Consider the following 21,195-nt stretch of genomic DNA (forward strand, 5'->3'; position numbering starts at 1 on the left):
ACACACACACAACAACAACCTCGTTGGACATGTTTGTTTTGTTGTAGTACTGATGGCCTTAATCTAAGTTTTTGTGGTCGTTGTTGTTGTGGTTGTTGTTTGACTTGCATCCCACTGGGATTTTTTGCACACAGCCTTGGTGGTGTACGGTGCTATCTCAGGAATATTTTTGCTGTTTTTTTTTTCCATGGATTTTCTGTTTTGCACAGTCAACACAAAGTCACTGTAAGATGTTTTTATTGTTCGTGTTTTAGTTTTTTTGTTTGTTGTGGTTGCACTCCGATTCAAGAGCCGGATGGCTCACAGGACTACACTCTTTGGTTCTATTCGGTAAAGTCACCACGTAGGTAAAAAATAAAACAACAAAAATCACGACGTTTCGGCCACAACACAAGCGGCCTTCATCAGGTGTGGCCGAAACGTCGTGATTTTTGTTGTTTTATTTTTTTACCTACGTGACTTTACCGAATAGAACCAAAGAGTATGGATCCTTGCAGTCACGAAAGCTTCAAATCTAGAATTCACAGGGCTATACCAAAATAAACTGAAATTGAATAAAACTGAACTGATGACGACCGTTTGTGTTACGGTCGAAACGTCGTGAGAATTTTTATAGTTTTATATATATTTTATTATTTTATTGTTTCCCTTCAACGTGACTTTACCGAAAGAGCTAAGAATATGAACTGAACCTACTATTGAAGGCACCGCTTTGTCTGATGCCCAATTCGTGTTCGCCCCCTGGCGGACTGAATGTGAAACCACTGGCAGGCAGTCGGTGCGCCCTCTCACACCTAAGTGGAAATTCCACACTCGCGCGGCAGGGACGAGTGTTTCAAAAAGGACAAACGCCGTTGACCTCTCACCAAGTCGTTTTTTTTGTATCGACGCCGCGGAGACGACGCGCCGAGGCGATCGTTGACCGCGACGATTGAACCGTCCACGTGACGATCGCGACGCAGTCCCCGTGTCAATCGCTGATGTATCAATTCTGGTGCGCATCGGCCTGGTGGTGTTCTGATGCGGTTGTCGATGAAACAGGTGTCTTCCGAGGAACGCCAAAGCCAGGGAGGTTGCCGTGTTTTGGGGTTTTTGAACGAGTTTTTTTTTATTCTGGACGTCCGCGCTAATAATGGTTGTGATGGGTTTTTTTTTCCTGCATGCCGCTCGTCCGGCCCGCGTGAAGCCTGGAAGAGTTTCGATTTAAAGCTTTCGTGACTGCAAGGATTCATCTTCTTTGGTTCTTTCGGTAAAGTCACCACGTAGAATGAGAATAAAATAATAAAATAACACAATGTTCATTGAAGCTCTGTCGTGCCGACAGGTATGTTCCTTTCACCTGAAGAAGGCCACTTGTGTTGTGGCCGAAACGTCGTGAGAATTTTATTGTGTTATTTTATTATTTTATTCTCATCCTACGTGGTGACTTTACCGAAAGAACCAAAGAAGATGAATCCTTGCAGTCACGAAAGCTTCAAATAAAAAAATCGAGCTCAGTTAATTTCGTCGCACCGCAAATCGACGGTGTGCTGTAGTGTCTCCATCGTTACAATTCGCCGTGCGCCTGCAACCGTAATGATTTGCTATTATGGACCCGTATCCCATGGGTGGGTGTCGCATCCTTTCAAATACTCTCCCCTTAGTTGAATTCTGTTATGGAATGTTGGTCGATGGTTGGTTGAGGATAGTGATGGAATGACAGCCAAGGAATGGAATGCGGCCAATAGGATGCCCATCGAGACGACGGGATGATATCAGCTGATGAGTATCACCTGCAGGTACTGGGTGGATTAATACTTTTCGGGATCTCGGGAGATGGTGAGAGCTTTTTGAGAACCTCATCCAGCAGTGGATTGACCATGGATTCTGATGGTGATGGCACTGGACCACTCAGCAACTGTCGGTACAAGGCACAATCAATGTTGAAGGCCTCTTTTTATCTGTTTCACAAAGCCAAGATAATATAACACGTCTGTTCCATTTTTTTATTTAAAGCTTTCGTGACTGCAGGGATTCATATTCTTGGTTCTTTCGGTAAAGTCACCACCACGTAGAAGGGAAACAATAAAATAAAAAAAATAATAAACAATAAAATTCTCACAACGTTTCGACTGCAACACAAGCAATCATCATCAGGTGTGAAAACCACAGCAAGAAAATATGAAAAAAAATATTGCTGTGGTTTTCACACCTGATGATGATTGCTTCTTGTGTTGCAGTCGAAACGTCGTGAGAATTTTATTGTTTTATATTTCTATTATTTTATTGTTTCCCTTCTACGAGGTGACTTTACCGAAAAAACCAAGAATACTCATCTGTTCCAGTTATCGACGTCACTGATGATTTGAGATTAGAATGTATATGCTCTGAACCCTCAGCCCTGTTCACAAAAATGTAATGCTGCTTTGGTTAATTCACGAGAACCAGACAGGAGTTAATTAAGGGTAGACACTCGGATAGTAATACAAAAATGGTTATGACAAGAATGTTTATTAACTCAATTATAATTGCCCAAACGTCGAAGCAGTGAAATGGTTGTGGTGGCTTTTGAATAGTGAAAAACTCCTTTTAAAAACGGTTTTATTTTAAAGTGCACTAAAAAGTAAAGAACCCGATTGGATAACGGGAAGTGGACGACATCTTGAGTACAAGATTTGACCACGACATCAAACAGAGGAATGAAGTTTAATAACTTTTTTGTCACAACTTCGTCCAACTGACCGTCGAGAAGTAGGTCAATGATGCGGCGCCTGCTCACACATCAACGCTTACTTGAATTAATTGGTTATTTTATAAATCAATCTTCAATGTACAAATTTTGTTTGTGTGGAGTGAGGGTGCCCGTAACTCGTTCACACGGAGCAGGCGAGGCGATTCCACAGTTTAGGGACCGCGGCGTTTTTGACCTACACACAAATATATATGAATAATAAGGCGTCCATACAAAATGTTAATAGTTTTAAGGGAGCCAATTAATTGATGCCGATTTTGATATAGGCATGCATTTTCACCGGATCTGAGTACCGTGTGCAAAATGTGGAATTGATTGGATGACGGGAAGTGGACGAAATTTTTATCACAACATTTGACCACGACAAACAGAGGAATCAAGTTAAGTAAAAACATTTTGAACGCGAATGAGAAATCCCCCCCCACCCTCCACCGATGACGCGCGAGCGTTGCTAGGGGCAACCCCCGGGCAGCTTTAGCGGAGCAAGGAAATACTTAAATAATGCGAAATAGCACTAAATTGTTAATTTAACAACTTTTAAAGTTTACGGATGGGAAAACGGAATGGTGCTGGCTCACCACGGGGCTTACGGCGTGGTACCCGGCTACTTTTTTTAAAAGTAAACTCCACGATTCGCGAGCAAGTGTGCGTCCACACAGAGACAGACGGACACACAGAAAAAAATGCCTTTTATAGGTAAGAAAAGAAAAAACGATGACGAGACTCAGTGTGTGAAGAACACGGGATTTATTCGGTTCACAAGTCAACGGATATAACTTCAAAACACTTTTATCGGTCATCTTTTACTCGAGACAGCGTTCCCGTGGGATTATTTCCAAGTCGACAGACGACACCTTTTTTTTACTCATCCTGGCAGACACACACACACGCCTCTGTCTGTGTGTGTGTCTGTGTCTCTGTGTGTGTGACTGTGTCTGTGAGTATGTCTGTGTGTGTCTGTTTGTGTATTTCTATGTGTGTGTCTGTGTGTGTCTATGTGTCTCTGCGTGTGTGTCTATGTGTCTCTGCGTGTGCCTGTGTCTCTGTGTGTGTCTGTGTCTCTGCGTGTGTCTATGTGTCTTGTGTGTCTGTGTCTATGTATCTCTGCGTGTCTGTCTTTGTGTGTTTGTCTATGTGTCTGTGTCTCTGTGTGTGTCTGTCTCTGCGTGTGCCTATGTGTCTCTGTGTCTATGTGTCTGCGTGTGTCTATGTGTCTGTGTGTGTGTGTCTGTGTCTATGTGTATGTGTGTCTACAGTGACACGCGGTGGCGGTAGTGGTGGCGGCCGTGTGGTGCGTGTCGAACTTCTTTCACGCCGTGCGTATCGTAAACATCGCCACAGGGGAGATTAAGGTGGCTGCGGGTGCTGGCGATGATTACTGGGCGCCCCCCTGCCCACCTACGCCGCTAAACGTCGCTCGCCAGTCTGTTCCAAGCTATGGGGTAGGGGGAGCGAGATAGAGAGGGGGGGGGTGGTGGTGGTAGACCTTTGTCTTGCGGCGTGTAAATATTGTTGCGTGCGTGCGGGGTTTGTCCATGTGGTGGCGGTAATGGTGAGTCGAGCAAAAGCGGTGAAAGTTTGTGGGGTCGCTCCGAGCTCACCCTGTCACCCATCGCTCTCGAGCTCCCTCCTAGGGGAGGATGACGAGGTTGACGAGGTTGATGATCCTCATCGTTTGTGAATGCAGAAATAAACATCAGTTTCATTCTGACCTCCGATCCTGGTCAGCAATTGAACGTCGGGAAACCCTCGCGCCGAGGGGCCCCACCAGTGGGCGTGGCCGTGCCCCACCAGTGGGCGTGGCCGTGCCCCACCAGTGGGCGTGGCCGTGCCCCACCAGTGGGCGTGGCCGTGCCCCCATCACGTGGCGTGTGTAGTGACGGCAGCTACGCTCGGAGTGGCTGGATAATGAAGCTTGAAACGCACAGCAAACCACGTGGCCTCTGATTTATTTGGTGACACGCGATGCGAGGAGGACAGGCAGCCTATACAAAGACAAAGGCACCCCCAGTAGCCTCAGCACACTTTTGTGGCAAGTTCTGTTGGGAGTAGCAATTAAGGGCAGCACTGTAGGGCACTCCGGGGTGGGGAGATAGGGGGGTGGACAGCACCACAGGCCATCAGCCAGCTGCAGAAACATTCCCCTCCTCCACTCACCCCACTCACCCAGTCACCCCTCCACTCACCCCTCCACTCACCCCACCACTCATCTCACTCACCCCTCCATTCATCTCACTCACCCAGTCACCCCATTCACCCCCCCACTCACCCCTCCACTCACCCCACTCACCCCTCCACTCATCTCACTCACCCCTCCACTCATCTCACTCACCCCTCCGCTCACCCCTCCACTCACTCCTCCACTCATCTCACTCACCCATCCACTCACCCCTCCACTCACCCCTCCACTCACCCCTCCGCTCACCCCTCCACTCATCTCACTCATCCAGTTACCCACTCACCCCTCCACTCACCCCTCCGCTCACCCCTCCGCTCACCCCTCCACTCATCTCACTCACCCCTCCACTCACCACTCTGCTCACCCCTCCGCTCACCCCTCCACTCACCCCACTCACCCCTCCACTCATCTCACTCACCCGTCCACTCACCCCTCCGCTCACCCCTCCACTCATCTCACTCACCCCTCCACTCACCCCTCCACTCATCTCACTCACCCCTCCACTCACCCCTCCACTCACCCCTCCGCTCACCCCTCCGCTCACCCCTCCACTCATCTCACTCACCCCTCCACTCACCCACTCACCCCTCCGCTCATCTCACTCACCCCTCCACTCACCCCACTCACCCCTCCACTCACCTCACTCACCCAGTCACCCACTCACCCCTCCACTTATCCCACTCACCCCTCCACTCACCCCACTCACCCCTCCACTCATCTCACTCACCCACTCACCCCTCCACTCACCCCACCACTCACCCCTCCACTCATCTCACTCACTCACCCCTCCACTCACCCCACTCACCCCTCCATTCATCTCACTCACCCAGTCACCCACTCACCCCTCCACTCACCCCTCCACTCACCCCACCACTCATCTCACTCACCCCTCCATTCATCTCACTCACCCAGTCACCCCATTCACCCCCCCCACTCACCCCTCCACTCACCCCACTCACCCCTCCACTCATCTCACTCACCCCTCCACTCACCCCTCCACTCATCTCACTCACCCCTCCGCTCACCCCTCCACTCACTCCTCCACTCATCTCACTCACCCATCCACTCACCCCTCCACTCACCCCTCCACTCACCCCTCCGCTCACCCCTCCACTCATCTCACTCATCCAGTTACCCACTCACCCCTCCACTCACCCCTCCGCTCACCCCTCCGCTCACCCCTCCACTCATCTCACTCACCCCTCCACTCACCCCACTCACCCCTCCACTCATCTCACTCACCCAGTCACCCACTCACCCCTCCACTTATCCCACTCACCCCTCCACTCACCCCACTCACCCCTCCACTCATCTCACTCACCCACTCACCCCTCCACTCACCCCACCACTCACCCCTCCACTCATCTCACTCACTCACCCCTCCACTCACCCCACTCACCCCTCCATTCATCTCACTCACCCAGTCACCCACTCACCCCTCCACTCACCCCACTCACCCCTCCACTCACCCCACTCACCCCTCCACTCATCTCACTCACCCACTCACCCCTCCGCTCACCCCTCCGCTCACCCCTCCACTCATCTCACTCACCCCTCCGCTCACCCCTCCGCTCACCCCTCCACTCTCCCCTCCGCTCACCCCACCACTCATCTCACTCCGCTCACCGCCCAGCCCCCCAGTAGCCCGAGCTGCTGCTGCTGCTGGGGGGCGTTGTCCCCCAGCGCCGCGTTGGCCCTCAGCAGGAACCTCGTGCGGTGACGCCGCCTCTCCCCCCCCCCTCCCCTGCCAGCAGCGCCCTCCTGCACCACCACCTCGTCCGCCTCCTCCTCCTCCGCGTAGGCCGCTGCCAGCAGCAGCTCCGCAATGCCTCCCACCGTGTCGCCGTCCCTCAGGGCCCTCCCCGGGGGGGTCGCCCCCCCCCCCCACCGCCCCCCCCGCCGCGTGGATCCGCGCCGAGCGGCGCACCGGCGTCACGAACCGCGGCCGCAAGGGGGGGGCCGCCGGCGCTGCGGTGGAAGGGGGGGCCGTGATGTTAGGGGGGGCAGCCAGGGTGGTGGTGGTGGTGCAGGAGATGTGGGCGGCTGGGGTGGTGGTGGTGGTGCAGGAGATGTGGGCGACTGGGGTGGTGGTGGTGCAGGTGTGGGCGGCTGGGGTGGTGGTGGTGGTGCAGGAGGTGTGGGCGACTGGGGTGGTGGTGGTGCAGGTGTGGGCGGCTGGGGTGGTGGTGGTGCAGGAGGTGTGGGCGGCTGGGGTGGTGGTGGTGCAGGAGATGTGGGCGGCTGGGGTGGTGGTGCAGGAGGTGTGGGCGGCTGGGGTGGTGGTGGTGCAGGAGGTGTGGGCAGCTGGGGTGGTGGTGGTGCAGGTGTGGGCAGCTGGGGTGGTGGTGCAGGAGATGTGGGCGGCTGGGGTGGTGGTGGTGGTGGTGGTGCAGGTGTGGGCGGCTGGGGTGGTGGTGCAGGAGATGTGGGCGGCTGGGGTGGTGGTGGTGCAGGAGGTGTGGGCGGCTGGGGTGGTGGTGCAGGAGGTGTGGGCAGCTGGGGTGGTGGTGGTGCAGGAGGTGTGGGCAGCTGGGGTGGTGGTGGTGGTGCAGGTGTGGGCGGCTGGGGTGGTGGTGCAGGAGATGTGGGCGGCTGGGGTGGTGGTGGTGGTGGTGCAGGTGTGGGCGGCTGGGGTGGTGGTGCAGGAGATGTGGGCGGCTGGGGTGGTGGTGGTGCAGGAGGTGTGGGCGGCTGGGGTGGTGGTGGTGCAGGAGGTGTGGGCGGCTGGGGTGGTGGTGGTGCAGGAGGTGTGGGCGGCTGCAGTCACGAAAACTTTAAATAAAAAATGTTCGACTTTAAATTAAAAAAAATTTCGACTAAATTAAATTAAAAACTTAAAACATTTTTCGACTTAAATAAATTAAAACAAATTTTAAAAAAATTCGCCCTCAAAAGCACTCAAACCTTGGGCAGCTGAGGCGCGCGAGTTCTCTTTGTCCATCGTAGACATCGCCGGAGAAGTTGTTGTGCTGTTGTTTAGTCGTCGTTGTATAGCTGTTGTATAGTCGTTGTTGTGCTGTTGTATAGTCGTCGTTGTATAGCTGTTGTATAGTCGTTGTTGTGCTGTTGTTTAGTCGTCGTTGTATAGCTGTTGTATAGTCGTTGTTGTATAGCTGTAGTATAGTCGTTGTTGTATAGCTGTTGTATAGTCGTTGTTGTGCTGTTTAGTCGTCGTTGTATAGCTGTTGTATAGTCGTTGTTGTGCTGTTGTATAGTCGTTGTTGTGCTGTTGTTTAGTCGTCGCTGTATAGCTGTTGTATAGTCGTTGTTTATTTGTACTTTAATGTTTAAAGTCGTAAAGTTAAATGGTTAAAGTCGCAGCCTAAGTGGAGGCCTTCGAGGCGGCCATCGACAAATTCTGAAATTTCGCGACCCTTGCCCCCTGAACTCGCCTCCGATGGCTGCGGGAGGGGTGATGCTCGCCTCTGATTGGCTGTAGGCCCAAGGGAGGTGAGGGGAGGGGTGATGATGCTCGCCTTTGATTGGCTGTGGGCCGAGGAGGGAGGGGGAGTGAGGGGAAGGGGGTAATGCTCGCCTTTGATTGGTTGTGGGCCGAGAGGGGTGGTCAGGGGGAGGGGTGATGCTCGCATCTGATTGGCTGTGGGCCGAAGAGGGAGGGGAGTATTCTTATCTCTGATTGGCTGCATCTAAGCGACACAAAACTCGCCGCTGATTGGGTCTCGGGGCAGTTCGTGTTCCCGCGTTTTATTGAAACGTTCATGGACGATTCGATTCGTAGTCACGAATAAACGTTTTTCGATTCCAACACCCACCCCGCCTGCACATTGCCTCTGAATCGATTCGATTCCAACATTCACCCTCCTGTACATTGCCTCTGAATCGATTCGATTCAAACATCCACCCGCCGACACGTTGCCTCTGAATCGATACGATTCCAACACCCACTCGGCACATTGCCTTTGAATCGATTCAATTCCAACAACAGACCCAGCAGGTGCCATGGGTTGACTGCTGTGCCAGGCTACGTACAGGTCACGGGACAGACCCAGCAAGTGCCATGGGTTGACTGCTGTGCCAGGCTAGGTACAGGTCACGGGACAGACCCAGCTAGTGCCATGGGTTGACTGCTGTGCCAGGCTAGGTACAGGTCACGGGATAGACCCAGCAGGTGCCATGGGTTGACTGCTGTGCCAGGCTAGGTACAGGTCACGGGACAGACCCAGTAGGTGCCATGGGTTGACTGCTGTGCCAGGCTAGGTACAGGTCACGGGACAGACCCAGCAGGTGCCATGGGTTGACTGCTGTGCCAGGCTAGGTACAGGTCACGGGACAGACCCAGCAGGTGCCATGGGTTGACTGCTGTGCCAGGCAAGGTACAGGTCACGGGACAGACCCAGCAGGTGCCATGGGTTGACTTCTGTGCCAGGCTAGGTACAGGTCACGGGACAGACCCACAAAGTGCCATGGGTTGACTGCTGTGCCAGGCTAGGTACAGAGGCAGCGCGCCAAGAAATAGCGCGGTCTGCTTCTTGCTGTGCGGCCGAGTTGAATGCATTGGTACATATTTGTTGTCTAAAGCACAAATATTGGAATACGTACCTGTAAGATGGTGCAAATCTTTAATCGATGTATTTGTCTTGTTAACAACACGCTTGCGTAATGGATTAATATTTTGTTGGGGTATTTTTTTGTCCTCCCTCCTTTACCAGCCCAGCCAACTGACTCTTTCTCTCTTCCCTGATGTGGCAACTTCTCATTTATACAATTATACTTCCAAATGTGCATATATTGTCTCCCGCTTTTTCTTTTCATGTGTTCCAAATAAAGACCAATTACAGTTGGAAATAAAGGAGCGAATGAAGGAGGTGGTGAGGGAATGATGAGTAGAATGAAGAGTCTTGTGATGAGTAGTGGTGGTGGTAGTGTGAGTAGTAGTAGTGGTGGTAGTGTGAGTAGTAGTAGTGTGAGTAGTAGTAGTGGTATTAGTAGTGGTGGTGGTGGTGTGAGTAGCAGTGGTGGTGCGAGTAGTAGTAGTGGTAGTGTGAGTAGTGGTGGTGTGATTAGTAGTAGTGGTAGTGTGAGTAGTGGTGGTGTGATTAGTAGTAGTGGTGGTGGTGTGATTAGTAGTAGTGGTGGTGGTGTGATTAGTAGTAGTGGTGGTGTGATTAGTAGTAGTGGTAGTGTGAGTAGTGGTGGTGTGATTAGTAGTAGTGGTAGTGTGAGTAGTGGTGGTGTGATTAGTAGTAGTGGTGGTGGTGTGATTAGTAGTAGTGGTGGTGGTGTGAGTAGTAGTGGTAGTGTGATTAGTAGTAGTGGTGGTGGTGTGATTAGTGGTGGTGGTGTGAGTAGTAGTGGTAGTGTGATTAGTAGTAGTGGTGGTGTGATTAGTAGTAGTGATAGTGTGAGTAGTGGTGGTGTGATTAGTAGTAGTGGTGGTAGTGTAAGTAGTAGTGGTGGTGGTGTGATTAGTAGTAGTGGTGGTGGTGTGATTAGTAGTGGTGATAGTGTGAGTAGTGGTGGTAGTGTGAGTAGTGGGAGTAGTAGTGGTGTGAGTAGTAGTAGTGGTGGTAGTAGTGGTGGTACTAGTGGTAGTAGTAGTGGTGATAGTAGTGGTGGTACTAGTGGTAGTAGTGGTGGTGGTAGTGGTGGTGGTAGTAGTGGTGGTAGTAGTAGTGGTAGTAGTACTAGTAATAGTAGTGGTACTAGTGGTAGTAGTGGTAATAGTAGTGTGAGTAGTGGTGTGAGGCGGCCTGCGGTGATAGTCTACGGACTGAGAGATGGACCTGGCAACTACCAGACCCTGGCACGGAGGGTGAGGGAGGTGAGTGATGGTGGTGAGTGTGGTGAGTGTGGGGTGAGGGTGGTGAGTGTGTGGTGAGTGAGTGGTGTGTGTGCTGTGTGTGGTGAGTGTGTGGTGTGTGCTGGGTTTATGGGTCTCTGTGTGATGAGTCTATGGGTCTCTGTGTGATGAGTCTATGGGTCTCTGTGTGATGAGTCTATGGGTCTCTGTGTGATGAGTCTATGGGTCTTCGTGTGACGATTCTATGGGTCTCTGTGTGATTATTCTATGGATCTTTGTGTGATGAATCTATGGCCTCTCAAGCTAATTAACATTGGGACTCACCCCTTACCAATATGGCCTCTCCAAGCTAATTAACATTGGCACTCACCCCTTACCAAGATGGCCTCTCCAAGCTAATTAACATTGGGACTCACCACTTACCAAGATAGCCTCTACAAACTCATTAACATTGGGACTCACCCCTTACTAAGATGTCCTCTCCAAGCTAATTAACATTGGGACTCACTCAAATACCAAGATGGCCTCTACAAGCTAATTAACATTGGGACTCACCCCTTACTAAGATGGCCTCTCCAAGCTAATTAACATTGTGATTCACCAGGATGGTCTCTGCAAGGTAATTAACATTGGGACTCACCACTTACCAAGATGGCCTCTACAAACTCATTAACATTGGGACTCACCCCTTACTAAGATGGCCTCTCCAAACTAATTAACATTGTGATTCACCAGGATGGCCTCTGCAACGTAATTAACATTGGGATTCACCACTTACCAAGATGGCCTCTACAAACTCATTAACATTGGGACTCACCCCTTACCAAGATGGCCTCTCCAAGCTAATTCACATTGTGATTCACCAGGATGGCCTCTGCAAGGTAAATAACATTGGGACTCACCTCTCCAAGCTTATTCACATTGTGATTCACCAGGATGGCCTCTGCAAGGTAATTAACACTGGGACTCACTCCTTACCAAGATGGCTTCGTGACGTCATACAGCCAGCAGCGGCACCTCCCCTATTACCTAGAATTACGTCACGGCCGTCCACACATTGAGTCGGGCTTAATGACGTCACGACACTCCGAGCAATGACACCTCCCCTACTAAACATGACGTCATGACCCCTGTCAATAAACATTCAGACTTCCTCTAGTGAAGATGACGTCATGACGCCTGCCAATAAACATTGACAACTCCTCTACTAAAGATGACGTCACGACGCCCCGTAAATAAACATTGACACCAACCCTTCCGAGCGCGGATTAATGACGTCATACAATTACTGTCGACACCCCCGCCCCGCTCGAGTGTTAATGACGTCATACAATGAACATCGACAGCCCCGCCCCACCTGGAGTCGACTTCCGCGGTTTGTTCTTTGACAGCGGCCGCCTCGCTCCGCCTGGATAATTTATCTTTCATTCTTAGCGAGTCAACGGGGGAACGAAAACAGGAGGGAAGGAGGGACAGGGGAAGGAGGGAGGGAGGGAACGAAAGAAGGAGGAACGAGGGAACGGAGGGGGAAGGAGGGAGGGAACGAAAGAAGGAACGAGGGAAGGAGGGAACGAGGGAACGAAGGACGGAAGGGGAAGGAAGGAGGGAGGGGGAAGGAAACAAGGAGGAACGAGGGAAGGAATGAAATGGAGAGAACGTCAGGGGCCAGAGTGGTGGTGGTGGTGGCTGCGTTGTTGTTGTTGTTGCTTCCGTTCGTTCCTTCGCTCGCAGCAGTGGCGAGGGAAGGAGGAGGAGCGAATGAAGGAGGTGGTGAGGGAATGATGAGTAGAATGAAGAGTCTTGTGATGAGTAGTGGTGGTGGTGGTAGTGGTGGTGTGAGTAGTAGTAGTGGTAGTAGTGGTAGTACTAGTGGTGGTACTAATGTGATGCCGCCGCCACGGAGCCGATCGGCGGGTGGCCCACCTGCGATCTCGCCGCCCCCGAGCAGCGAGGCCGACGCTGCTTCCACCTCACCACCCCCCCACCGAAACACACACGTACGCATTCCCCCCACAATTAGAGCGCATGGGGAGACACCCTGGCTGACAGGTTTTCACCCAGAAGCCCTCGTAAAGGGATAATTTTCACGGTTTCCTGCGGCCAGGGAATTAGACGGTCTCCTCCGACGCTAACACACACCGTGGCGCCGTGACTTGAGTGGAAATGACATGTTCATGGCGGGGCTGCCCCGCCACCGCGGTTAGTACGCACCTCACGCACACGGGTCGGCAGGGCAGGTAGGGGGAGGGCGGAGCCTCGAGCGGCGGGAAAGTAGGGTCGCCCTCTGGTTGGATGGCCGCTGAGCAGGTAAATTTAGATGCGGACGTCGCTGAAAGCAGCGGCCCGGGGATGCTGGAATACAGGTGGGCGTACCAATTGGCGAGGGATCCCAGCGAGCTGATTGGCCAGCGAGTCGGCACTAGGTAGCCCCTTTGATGTAGAAAGAATAAAGCGGGTCAGGGCGAGGGCAAGAGCTCTCTTGCTGCTCGAGTCAACTCCCGGCCCGTCAACTCCCCAGTCCAGCCACTCGAACGTCCGTGAGACGTATCGACGTGCCGCGAGGACCAGCCGACAGTAACGACGAACCGTGAGTAAGAGTGAGAGAGAAAGAGGGAGTTGGGTCTTAGCTTAAAAAGCCTGAGAGGGTTAAGTGGAGAAGGATATGTAGAGTATAGTGCCGACTATCGAGAGATAGATTGTTCCTGCCCCGCTAATCCCGACTGACTCAGTTAAATAAGGGCTCGCTGACCCGGTGGAATAAATCGTCGGCGATCCAATAACGGACTGGTGTGGTTTTTGCGGATGTGTGGGAAGAGCGTGGGAGGGTGTGTCTGCTTGCAGTGTCGCGTATGGTTGGGGCCCGCGAGTGAATATCAGCCTAGTGTGGGTCTCGTGAGTGTGTGGAAAGAGAGTGGAAGGGTGGGTGCGCTTGCTGTTAGCGGTGGTCGCCGCGTGTGTGGAGCGGCGCCGCGTGGGGTGTGTGCGCTAAAAACCCTCGGCTGCGGACTCCCACGTTGCGAGCGGATACCCATCCCGCACGCGTGCCCATCGCTTAGCCCCTTTAAATCCATTTAATCCAATCCCCCCAATCGGCGGCGTGGGTACGAGTGGCGTCGCTTGCCCTCCGACCTCTAACCCCCTGTTACCCGCGTGTGATTGGTGCGTGGGACTGCGCGGGTGGGGAGCGTCGCGTTCGAGTGCCGGCGAAGCGCTAGCAGGTCTCAGGGCGGTCGAGGGTGATGCCTCACCGGCAGGAAACCCGGACTCGGGGGGGGGACAGCCCAGGAAGGGGAACAGGAGTGCGGCGATCCTTCCCCGCCCTGTGAGGAGCGCAGCGGCGGCAGCTCCCACACTAGTGGAGAGTCTGGGGGCGTCGGTACTTCGCGGGCAGGGTCGCAGGCAGGGGAGATCCCGGGGGCCGACGACCCCCACATAATGGTGTCAGAGGTGGTACGATCCCCCGCACCTCCAAGGGAGAGAGGCGCCCCACCCCAGGCTAAGATAAAATGCACGTTCACGGGCAAGGGGATTCCGTCATGGAAATCGTTTGCCCGCAGCATCAGAGGTGCAAAGAATTTTAATGGCTGGACGGACGCGGAGGCGTTGCAGCAGCTGGAGATGCACTTGGATGGGCGGGCAGCCGACTTTGTAGAGGCTTTGCCTGCAAGCGCACAAACCCAGTGGGGGGAATTAATGCGCCGGCTTGAACTACGCTTCGGCACGTATGATGAGGAGGAGGCGCAGGCGGCCTTAGAGGCGCGCCGCCGCCAACCCGGTGAGGATTTGCGAGATTATGCCGAGGACGTGCGCGCGCTAACCCAGATCGCGCACCCGGAGTATGAGGCGAAAATAATTGATGACCTCGCCGCCGGGAAGGTACAGCGATATTTGGTGCGTACCCCGTGGTGGAAACCAAATGTAGACGGGGCGCACCTCCCCTTCGACACCCTTGTCGAGCGCGCGCGTAAATGTGAGAAGCTCTCCGGTGAGCGCACGCAGCCCCGAGGGCGGGGACGGGAGTGCGCCGTGGCGAGCTTACTCTCCGACGAGGAGGAGGAGGAGCTCGCCATCGCGACAAGGGGATGGGCAAGGGAGCCCCCGAGACCCCGGGAGACAGTACCCGGATGGGATATACAGGCCAGCATCGGGGGGATGGAGCACAAAATGGGCCGAGATATGACCAAGCTGCAGTCCTCCGTTGAGACCAAGCTGCAGGCCTCCGTCGAGACCATCCAGTTCGAGATGGGGGAGCTGCGCTCCACGGTGGGGGGGCTAGCTGGGAGGGTATCCCGACTAGAAGCAGAGTCTGGGCAGCGGCGCACTGGGGGTAGAGGGAGCGGGCAGGGTGCCCACTACGGAGCCACCACCCCCCCCCCCCCCCCCCCCGGGCATGTTATATGTGCGGCCGTCAGGGGCATCTCGTGAGAGACTGCCCTCAGATCGCCCGCGCTAGATATGCCGAAGGGTTAAACGCCAACGCCCCCCTAGAGAATGGACCACCTAGGGGTGCAATCGACGCGGTCCCAACACATATCGACGACAATGGGAATAATGGCGAGCGAGTGATCTTCACACAGGTTCCAGCGACAACGCCCGTGGACGCGGTGACTCCTGGCGACTGGCTACGGGAGCTGGTGGCAGGAATCACGGGGGCCACGTCGCTGGTGGAAGGGCAGGTCAACGGAATGTGTACCCGGATCCTGCTGGACACGGGGGTGGTGGCCTCGCTTGTGAGCGCGGCACACTGCAGCGCGATCGGGGTCGACGTGAGCCACCTGCAGGCCCCGGACCGCACACTGCACACGGCGAGCGGAGCCGGAATGGGGCTCCTGGGGAGGGCCACCCTGGAGGTCCGCATAGGCCACCAGGTGTGCACCCAGGAGTTCTACGTCTCGAGTGTGCTGTGGCACAAGTGTATCGCAGGTACCGACCTCCTGGAAAAGCTGGGGCTCAACGTGCAGCCCCGCCAGCGATGCGCCACCATGGAAGGCAGCAGGGAACAGATTCCATGCCTGGGACGGGAGCTGAATCGCCCCCGCTTCACACCCGTGGCCGCTACCCTGACGACGGCCGTCACCATCGGGCCGCTCGCCGAGATGCTGGTGCCTGTGGCGACACCCTCCACCGACCCCGCGCACCGACCATCGGGGGAGGTAATGCTAACTCCTCACCCGGAGTTGGCAAAACGATATGGGGTTGTGGGATCAGCCACGTTGGTAAACGCCGATGGGGGCCGATTGCGTGTGTTTAACCCCCACGGCACCCCGGCAATACTGCGATGGCGCACCACAGTAGCCACCGTGCACCCCCTACACGCGCGCCACTCCAGCGACTCGGTATTCGCACTCTGGGCGGAGGACCCCGGTCGCCCCGAAGACCACCAGGACCTGGCCTGGCGAGTCGGCCCGACTCCCCACGCCGAGGTCGTTCCCCTGCTTGACGCGTTACACGTACCTTGGGCAGATTTACCTAAGGGAGAGGCCGATCAGCTACGCGGGTTACTGCGGGAGTACGCCGACGTGTTCAGCGAACACGATTCGGACGTGGGTCGCACAGATCTCGTTAAGCACCAAATCGACACCGGTGCCGCCCGACCCATAAAACTCCCCGCGTACCGCGTGGGCGCACCCGAACGCACCCAGATCAAAGAGGCGGTCGGGGACATGCTCCGCGATAACATAATTCAGCCCTCGGCGAGCCCCTGGTCTGCCCCGGTGGTACTAGTAATGAAAAAGGACGGGTCAACCCGGTTTTGCGTCGATTACCGCAAATTAAACGCAGTCACCCTCGGCGACGCCTTTCCCATACCGCGCATCGACGACACCTTTGACAGCCTCGCCGGAGCGCGGTATTTTTCCACCCTCGATCTCGCGTCCGGGTACTGGCAGGTGGAGATGACGGAGGAGGATCGGCCGAAAACCGCATTCACCACCCCGATGGGACTATTCGAGTTTCGAGTACTCCTGTTCGGGCTCACCAACGCGCCCGCGATGTTCCAGTAGCTGATGGAGTTGGTGATGCGGGGCTTGCAGTGGGAACAATGCCTGATTTACCTGGATGATGTGATCGTTTTCAGTAGATCTCTGTCTGAGCACTGGTCCAGGTTACGGGAGGTGTTCCAGCGACTGCGAGCGGCTCATCTCAAGCTCAAGCCCCGTAAGTGCTACATCGCACAGCACGAGGTGGGGTACCTCGGACATCGCGTCAGCGAGGCAGGGGTGCGCACCGATCCGGACAAGGTACGCGCCGTAGTGGATTGGCCACAGCCAAGGAACCTGACAGAGATAAGATCATTTTTGGGGCTCGCCACCTATTATCGTCGATTTGTAAAGGGATTCAGCGAGATTGCACGCCCCCTCACCCAACTCACTTCCCCTAAGAACCCCTATCAGTGGACGGAGGCCTGCCAGACGGCCTTCACCACCCTCAAAGACCACCTCACCCACACCCCCACCCTGGCTTTCCCCGATTTTACCACCGACTTTATTTTGGACACTGACACCTGCAGCAGCGGGCTGGGTGCGGTGTTGTCGCAGGTGCACGAAGGGATGGAATGGGTTATTGCGTACGCCAGCCAGACCCTGAGCGGGGCCGAGCTGAACTACTGTGTGACCCGTCAGGAATTGTACGCTGTGATCTTCGCGTGTAAACAGTTTCGGCCGTATTTGTACGGCAGGAAATGTCGGGTGCACACGGACCATTATGCTCTGCAGTTCCTCCTCACCTTCAAGGAACCGCGGGGGCAGATGGCCCGATGGCTGGCGCAGCTGCAGGAGTACAACCTGCAAATCGAGTACCGGGCGGGACGGACGCATGCAAACGCGGACGCCTTATCACGGCGACCCGCGGTGTGTGCCGAGACGAGGGCGGAGGAGGCCTGCCCGTGCTTCACGGGGGGACGTTGCCGACAGGCAACGGACCCCCGGGAACCCGCTGAGCCTAACCCCCCCCCGGCGAGAGAGAGTGCGGTATGCGCCACAGACCCCCACAGGTGGAGGCGCGGACCCAGTCGACCGCCCGGCAAGCGCAGGGCCCACGACTCAGGACCCAGCGGACCTATCCGCCCCGATCGGACGGATCCAGGAGGACGTCGGCTGCGCCTTCCCGAGCCTGAACGACGAGCAGCTGAGGCAGACCCAGCAGCCGGATCCGGATCTGGCGGCGGTGGAAGCGGCCCTGCGGGAGGAGAAGAGCACCCTACCAGGGCCCTGGAGCGGTTTGTATGCCCGGTTGTGTGTGCAGAACGGGGTGGTACGGGAGTTAACCGAGGCCGGCCAGCCGGGGTGCAACTGTGTTTCCGCCCAGGTGCGACCCCAGCTGCTAAGACTGGTGCACGACCACCCGCTCGGGGGCCATGACGGGGAACGGCGCACTCGTGAAACCCTGCGTCGCCAGTATCTCTGGCCCAAGTTAGCACAAGACGTGGCCGCCTGGGTACAGGGCTGCCGCGCGTGCCAGCAATGCGGGCCGAAACCAGCGCGATACCAGGTACCCCTGAGATCGTTCCGCATCAGTCGAACGAATCAACTGGTTGGGATTGACCTGCAAGGGCCATTCCCGCGATCCCACCGGGGCAACCGATATATTCTCGTAGCGGTGGAGTACTTCACACGCTATCCCATAGCGGTGGCCATCCCCGATGAGACAGACCTCGTAGTGGCCCGAGCGTTCGTGGAACACTGCGTACTGAAGCACGGGATCCCCGAACGAGTCATTACCGACCAGGGTAGTGAGTTCGAGGCAGAGCTATTCCAGGCGCTGTGCCGGGAGTTCGGGATCCAGAAGGACCGAACTACGGCGTACCACCCCCATGCAAATGTGATGGTAGAGAGGATGAACCAGACTCTAGCCAGGAAGCTTAAACGCATGGCGGCCGCGAATCAACGGGACTGGGACGAACACCTCCCCTATGCTCTGTTCGCCTACACCACCACGGTACACACATCTACGGGACAGACCCCGTTCCTAATGATGTTTGGTCGTCAGTCTCGCCTACCCACAGATCTGCTGTTCGGTGTCCCTCCACCGCAATGGGAGGAAGGGAGCCGCCCCGTGGAGCATCTGATGGAGACCCTACGAGGAGCGAGGGGCCGGGCCTACCCGCAAGGCGAGGCCGCACACCAGAGGCAGGAGCAGGGGACCCGACCCCGAATGGAGCCCCCTTTCTACTCGGCGGGCTCTAAGGTATGGCTGCACACCCCTCGCGTCGGGGCCGGGCAGGCGGGGAAGCTAACCACCTACTGGCGGGGACCCTGGACCGTGGGACGACAGATCTCCCCCTGGACGGTACTGATTCAGGGGGGGGAGAGAGGCCGGGAGATGGTGGTCAACGTCCGGCAACTAAAACCATGGAGGGCGTCCCCAGCGAAGGAGAACCCCGCCGCTCGAGTACCCCGAAACCCCTGGGTCCCCACACCCCCCATACCCGGGGGCCTCGCACGGTATATGGGCCCCACGGAGCCCCGGGCCCCGGGGGGTCCTGACCCGGGCCAGGGAGGACGGGGACGACGGCCCCTAAACCCTACCGCCCCCGAGTTTGTCTCCCAGCCCGCAGGTGCCAAGGACCAAGGAAAACCGCTGGAGCGGAGGAGGAGACCGCCGCCCGAACTCCGGGAGACGGAGCCACCACCCCCGAGGCCGGCCACGAGGACTGGACGAGTCCCGCGGACCCCGCGGCGCTACCTCGTGGGAGCAACCCAGGCGAGGTGCTCCAGTCAACCCGGGACGGGGACTGGCACCTCGGGGGGCTATGTGGTGCCACAACAGCGAAGCCGCTCCGTCGAAACCGGGCCCGTCGCTGTGCTGCTGCGACGAGAAGCCACCCGGCTCCCATCACAGCACTTCCCCTGCCACCCTCCCCCCCCCCCCACCTAAACACACACACACTCAAGTAGGGCCTCATGGGGAGGGGAGGGGGGCACCTGCCCTGAGTTTTTACCCGAGAGGCCCCCTCGTGGGGGTGCTCCACGGTTTCTCAGGGTCAGGGAATTGGCAGGCACCCCCCCCCCCCAGGCCAAATGGCACTTGGCGCCGTGGCTTAACTTAGAATTAAATGACCACGGCGAACCCACTGAGAACTGCAGTGAGGAGATGCCCAAGACACACACGGACCAGCAGACAGGTGGGGAGCGGGGCAGCGTGGGTTAAGCGTCTCTACCCATGGTGCACCGCGGGCTAGCGTCTCTACCCATGATGCACCGCGGATTAACGGCCCTACCCATGATGCACCGCGGAATAATGGCCCTACCCATGATGCACCGCGGATTAACGGCCTGACCCGCGATGCACCGCGGATGGACGGTGCGAGGGCTTTGAAAGGAGCATAAAAAGGGACGCTTTGGGGAGGCACGGGGCCATTTTTATTTGACTGGAGATCAACAGGAGGGAGGGATCGGGGAGCCGTCACCTGACTGTTACTCGCACGTCCGTGAGACGGGGCAGAGAACAGCCAGATTCTGTTTACAGCATCATCTATCCGCGACCTCCATCGCTGCGAGGTCGGACCGTAAGTACGAGGGAGAGAGGTAAGACAAAGGGACGAAATTCGGAGAGAAAATAGAGGGCAGACAGGTCCATTAAGTATCAGGGAGTAGCGAAATAGGTTAGACCGGTCCTGCTGGTCCGTACTGACACACACAGTCTAGTTCGATACTCGCGGGGAATAAAACCACTAATAGGATAAAGCTGTTTCGTGGTCACTGTGAGTGCGAGGAGGGAGACGAAGTGTTTGGTGTTCGCATATCGGTACGAGTGTGTACAGAGTGTTGTGTGTTCGCGCGCATACGCGGCTGTTTGCAGCGAATAAGGGAGTAGAACGTGCTTAGTGTCCGTACCTGTACGATCGTTTACAGTATTGTTCAGCGCGCGCGTACCTACACGAATATCTTCGGCGGTGCCCAGCGCTCGTGTACCTGCGCAATAGCCTACAGTAGCGCTTTACGCTTGCGCGCCTGTGTGACGGGGTGGCGGGCGCGCACTCGCGCAATTGTCTAATAGCGAATTAAGCGCCTGGCGTGTGCGAATACGCAGCTGTGTAAACAGCCCGTTAAATCGGAGCAAAGTAATCGCGGCGTGTTTGTTTTGGCTTAAGCGCGTGGAGCGTGGGTGGGAGGGAATCCCACGGGGGCGCGCCGCGCCTGTTTATTCCCGTGCAGGACGGGGTTTTACTTTGCGAGCGCGCTCACCGCGACACGCCGCCGTTGAACAGGGTAGCGCATCGCGAGCGCAAAGCATACGAGCCGCTAATTAAGCTACGCAAACGCGGTCGACATCCCAGGCAGAGGTACAGGGGGGCGAGGCATTAGGGGTCGGTAGTCTGGACCTGACAGCAGCCGGGGGGGTAGCGGTGTGAGTGAAACGGGGGAGTCGGTGGGTAAAGCGGGGGACGGTAGCCCCCACAACACACACACACATAGTGTACACACACAGGTACACACACACAGGTACACACACACAGGTACACACACAGGTACACACACACAGGTACACACACACACAGGTACACACATACACAGGTACACACAC

General features: G+C 55.9%; 1 long non-coding RNA gene across 1 annotated transcript; it reads right to left on the reverse strand.

The window, feature by feature from the left end:
* Window positions 1-3,461: 3,461 nt before the first annotated feature.
* Window positions 3,462-8,376, reverse strand: LOC142922444 (uncharacterized). The gene is made up of 3 exons (XR_012940059.1): window positions 7,815-8,376; window positions 6,537-6,878; window positions 3,462-4,166 (listed from the first exon to the last, which is right to left on the reverse strand). It is a non-coding gene; the product is annotated as an uncharacterized LOC142922444 (long non-coding RNA).
* Window positions 8,377-21,195: the final 12,819 nt, after the last annotated feature.

The sequence above is a fragment of the Petromyzon marinus genome, unplaced genomic scaffold (assembly GCF_048934315.1).
Source record: "Petromyzon marinus isolate PM22_M1 ecotype Great Lakes invasive population unplaced genomic scaffold, UKy_Petmar_22M1.pri1.0 PM_G_Scaffold_96, whole genome shotgun sequence".
Lineage (NCBI taxonomy): Eukaryota > Metazoa > Chordata > Hyperoartia > Petromyzontiformes > Petromyzontidae > Petromyzon > Petromyzon marinus.